Raw genomic sequence first — 6,000 nt, forward strand, 5'->3', positions numbered from 1 at the left:
TTCTTCCTACTTACAGTTTCGTAATTTTTACATGCATTGAAAATAGTGTTAGGTATCTAACTAACTATTTTTAAGAAGAATCGCTATTATAACAAATATCTGGACGACCGAGCCTTCCTCGGATTTTTAAGAAAGTACAAAACTTAAACTTCATTTATGAAATTAAATTTAATATACGTTCACAAAAATCGTCACCTTTTTGCTCTTAATAGTGATTTTCATTATTATAACACTAGAAATAAGGGATTGCTTGTAACTAATTCTAGTAGGCTTCATAAGATACATAATAGCTTTAAGGGTAAATGTATACACTTCTATAATAAAGTCCCAGCCACTGTTCAGGCATTATCTATAAATAAATTTAAATGTTTTATAAAAAAAATGGCTGTGTCGTAAATCCTATTACTCCACTGCTGAATATCTAAATGATCGAGCAGCCTGGGACTAGATTATGATTATTTTGTAGCGATAGAAATGACTGTACAAAATTGTATATTTTTATTGAAGAGAGCGCAAAAAAAGAATTCTCTCTCAGAGCGCGATTTGTTTCCGAAGCGGTAGTAGTATCTAGTAGTTATTAGAAATGACATCAAAAAGAATTCTAAAGGAATCAATTTTGAGAAAATAAATACCTTTTATGCCTTTTTAAACAAAAAAATCTTATAGGACATCTGCTTTCCGGATTACCCTATGTTCACTCCCATCTGAGCTACTATAGTCTTTTATGTAGAAGCGAAATTTATCTTTGTATTCTAATGTTATTATAGATGTGACATGGATAACTACATTTTTTTTTAAATTTAAACCTAGCTATTTCGATTTATCGCCCCCGAAATCCCCTGTATACTAAATTTTATGAAAATCGTTGGAGCCGTTTCCGAGATTTAGATTATATAATCAATAATTATATGATAATCCAACATAAATCGCTGTTATATTTTACATTTCATTTCTAATCTAATTAGGTTTAATAGATATTAAGGTAATGAAATAAGTGGTGAATAGACTCTTGCTGTTAGGCAACGCATGAAAACAGGCTATGTTTATTACTTTAGTGTGCTTGACGTCTAACACTGCTAGCTGAAAATAGAGATTAACAGTTCGCCGCCAATTATTTTTTTCGACGTACCTATTCACAGCTGTCACAGTCTATCTAGAATTATCTAAGTCACATAGTATAGTATATATTTTGGTATAAATACCAATAAATCCGAAAATTATATTGGTACTTACCCAGAAAACGTAAAAAAAATATTTTTGTATTAATTGGTTTAAAAGGCCTTCAGTCATCTAATGAATAATAATGATTGGAATTGTTCTAACAAACATTTTCACAATCACTTTGAATAAATTTAGCAGAAAATTTAAATTACGGAAATACATGCCGGTGTTGAAAGCAGTTTTCCCGCCCAGGTGAATGACCGTTGCGGAATCTAATTCTTACCTATATCTAAATAAAACCTGATAATATAAACATTGTTTAGGACGAAACTGTCTAATTCTTATTTCTAAATAAAACCAAATAATATAGATATTGTTTAGGACAAAATTGACTTTTATGAAGTGGGCAAACGAAGAAATACTCAGGAGGAAACATTTGTCCAAATATTCTCTACTCTTTGGATTTAACCCAAAATCAATATTATTCTCAAATAAGTATTTTATTAATATTTCCGTACCTCTGTTTTGCTTTTTTGATATTTTTGTGTTCTTCAAAAAGTGCTTAAAACGGCTTAATAATCATTTGGGCCGCTTATATGATACACTGCAAACACCTAGAAATATAAATGCCCCTTACATTTAAACTGTCTGCCACATAATATTTATCTAAATCTAAGTTTCTAAAATATTCTTGACTGTAATTAAAGTAAGGTGTATCAATCACGAATAAGTATTAACGCCATAATATTTGAATTAATCTTGAACAATCTGTCTGAAACGTAAGTATTTCTAATATGATCGTCTAGAATTGAAACAGGAAATAATGGAGCAACCAAAAAGGTGAAGTGTAGAATGCTTATCCATTACTTTAACATCTTGAAGGGGATACCTTACAAGATGGACCGACGATCTGGTCAAGATCACCGGATTAGCTTGGAGGGGGGCAGCGCAGGGCCGATCGCCTTGGAGATCTTTGTCCAGCTGTGGACATCTTCCGGCTGAATGATTGAATGAACTTTAATGGTGGAGGCCAGAACATTAAATTTATTGGTAATATCTACCCGGTGGGAAATTTGGAAATTGTCTATAATAAAAAGTTTGCATTTCGAAAATTTTCACTCAATGCCAATTGAGCTAAAACTTTCTATTACATTACGTTCAAATTATCTTAAACAGAGTCCACTTCACCACCGAAAGTACCATCATCCAAATATCAAACATCAAATTTTAATTTTACTATGCTGGTATGAATGGCTAGGCTAAATATTGCTGGACCGACAGGGTCACCTTGCTGACAGCCAACGGAAGACAAATATGACATGACTGTTGAATAATAATTTGGATGGTTTTTTATAACATTGCCAAATGATACATTGAAGAAGTTGAATATTTGAGCAATGAATGATGAATATTTTCTCTCAGCAGAACTCTGAGTTAGGATGAATTTTTTTGACAGGAAAGTTGAAATATTATGTCTACAACAAATTTTAGAAACAGGGCATCGAAAGATGGCTACGGCTATACGACGAATACGACCATAATTTTCTTAGAATATTAATATTATATTTGTCAGTGTGTTGTTTACCAATCATTTCAGAAAAGACCTTACCGATTTAATTAGAGTTTTCACTGATGTATAGTTTGGTTTTTGTTTTTGTTAAACTAGTTGATACGCAAATAAAAATAGCATATTAAGTAATTTTATAGTGTTAAAGTGTTGTAGAGTGGGCGACCATGATCTGTTTCATGGCTGTACGATCGAACGCAACCATATTTATTATTATAATTATTATTATCATCATACAATTACAAATAGCCTTCATTTCTGTTAAAGCAACCATTCGTTGCTATAATAAATTGTTAAATATATTTATATTTTTCAAATCCTACATTAATTTTTTTCTTCGACATCTGTCACATTAGTATCATATTCTCCTCTTGTGTAGTGTAATCTACTATGTAGCCACGTATTCTTAGGTACGAAAGTCAAGTAAAGCGTCGAATTTTCAAGACAGGTAAAGAATGCGATAGGTAGGTCTAGGCTGTGACAAGGGCGTAAAGGAATCTCAACCTAATTCACATACTTAGGTAGGTCGATAATACATTAGGTATGTATGCTGTTATGTAAACAACTTGTTTATTCTTCTTTGTTTTATATTGCTACATTATTGGCGAACATTTGAGAATAATCCTTAGGTGTAAGTATATAAAGAGACGCACTTCACAATATATTGATTCATTTAGTAACCTAACGACGTAATCGAGTAACGTGCGACATAGCAAACAATACACCTACTGGTGGTGATTAGTGTTAGGGTGTAACGAGGTACCTACTGGTATCTATGAAGTACGAGGGCTGCACTAAAAGTATCGGGAATGGAATATTTCCACTGTTCCTGTCATATTAAAATCTTTTTAATTGAAAACTCCTTGGTTTTAAAAATCGAATACCATTTATTTATTTAAAAAAAGATTCTCGGTCTTGTCACAAGGTCTTTTCAAACTTGTTTGGTCGTTGAGAAAATGGAATTGACTGGAGAAAATTCTAGAGCGATGATTTATTCTGACTTTCGAAGTGGTTTAACACAAAAACAGTGTGTTGACCGGATGATTTCTGCATTTGGTGATGAAGCCTCATCCAAAACCACAATTTATCGCTGGTTTGCTGAATTTCAACGTGGACGTGTCAAGCTCAGTGATGATCCCCGACAAGGTCGTCCAAAAACTGCAGTCACCAAAGAAAACGTTGATGCTGTGCGTAAGCTGATTGAGGAAGATCGACATGTGACATACCGCGAAATTCAGGCAACTTTAGACATTAGCATGAGTCAAATACAAATAATCTTGCATGAACAATTAGAATTCTTCGCCTACCGCCTTATCATTGCAAACTAAATCCCATTGAATTGGTGTGGGCCCAAATAAAAAATTATGTTGCTGCCAATAACTCGACATTCAAAATGAGTGACGTTAAAAAATTATTTCATGACGCAATAGCGTTAATAGAGGCAAATCACTGGAAGAAGTGCTGCGACCACGTGGTACGCGAAGAAAATGTCATGTGGAATTTGGATAACGTCATGGAATTCGCAGAACAAAATACTTTTATAATAAATGTAACGGGAGAATCTAGCGATACTGATTAGTGATTTAAGTAATTTTAAGACATTTTTCTATTAAATTAATTAAATTAACTCAAAATCTGTCTAACTCTACTAATATAGCTTTTAAGTTTACATTGTTACTAACACTCACTAACATAATTTGGATAATCTGTAATGTCCAAAATGAATGATATTTTATTATTCTTTCTTTTATTAATTTTCCATTAAACTTAATTTTATATAAAAAAAATGTGTTCGAATTTTACTTCACTGTGAATACACCCTTACCCTGTAGTTGCACTGATGACTCACTATTTTCTTCACGCGAATGGACTATAAGCCCTAATGCTTTCTATACTTTCCCTAAAATAAATAATAAATTGCGAGGTCAGAGATGTTTCATCACCTGAAGAAGCTGTGGACAAAACGGCCATTTGGAGACCCCAACTTCCGAATGGAATGGTTGCTTCAATGATTAGTTCCATCGTATGGAAAAATGTGTCAAATTTCGCGGAGAATACTTTGAAAAGCAATAACTACATTTTTAAACATTTATGTTGTGTCACTTCCTTGATTCCCGAAATTTTCAATGCCGCCCTCGTATGTAATGTAGGTGTACCTGTATTATTCGGATATTAGAGAATCCTAATAATGCATCGGCTGCTATGCTGTCTTCATATCAATTTTATGCGGCACGACTTGCATCTTTCGAGGTTGGACATAAACTAGAGTAAAAAATAAAAATATTCTTTGACAAAGACTGAGAGTGAGAATTGAGACTCACGAATATAGGTGTGTTGACGCATCGCCAAATATGTTTGTAGCTTAACTACGGAGGACAAGACAAGCATGACGTCACATGATGGTGAGTGATTGCCCTGCCCACCAGAAAGCAGTACCGCTCAGGATTGAAAAACTAAAACGTTTCTTGTGTTCAATTTCACTCATGAGATATTTAACAAATTACCAAAAGAAATAAGAGAGGAGACAGTGTTAAATATATCTAAATTTAAACTATTAACATTATTAAAAAAATATTGTTTTTACTCAATAAACGAATATTATCAAACGAAGTGGTAACTGGCACCAATATTATTTTTAATGTTATAATTTTTAGTGATTATTTTTTACTACATTATCTCTTAATATTTCATTAATTATTGTAATTGTATATTGGTATAGATTCACGTTGGTCAAATTAAAAGTAGCAGTAATTATTAATTGTGTTAGGTTATAATATTATAAAACGAAACCACTAAAATATCTGCATGTCTGTCAACACGAAACATGTGTATGTTTCTGGCAAATAAAGAACTTTGACTTTGAAATATATGTGGTTCTACTACTGTAGGGGTCGCTAGTTTTCTCAGCTCTTCACAGCGTTTTGATCCACATGATGACCTCAGCCGTGTTGATCCATTCATGATGGCCGGTTTTGCATACAAGATTAGAGAATACCTTTCAACCCTAAAGCCACAAATGTCTCTGAAATTGATATTCGTTTACACTATAAGCATCCTTTCCACGTCAAAAGACTTTTCATTCATTCATAATATTTATCAACCTACAGCAGATATCAAGGACACGACTTCTCATAAATTAAGACCATAATATTATAATATAGGTATCTTCATTAGATGATTAATTATTGCCTGATATCAGTTTTATTACTGCTTGTAGGGACACCCTCATTTACTAACTATCACGGATTTAATATTCTAAGATTAATTTCAAC

This window comes from Leptidea sinapis, chromosome 19 (assembly GCF_905404315.1).
Source record: "Leptidea sinapis chromosome 19, ilLepSina1.1, whole genome shotgun sequence".
Taxonomy (NCBI): Eukaryota; Metazoa; Arthropoda; class Insecta; order Lepidoptera; family Pieridae; genus Leptidea; species Leptidea sinapis.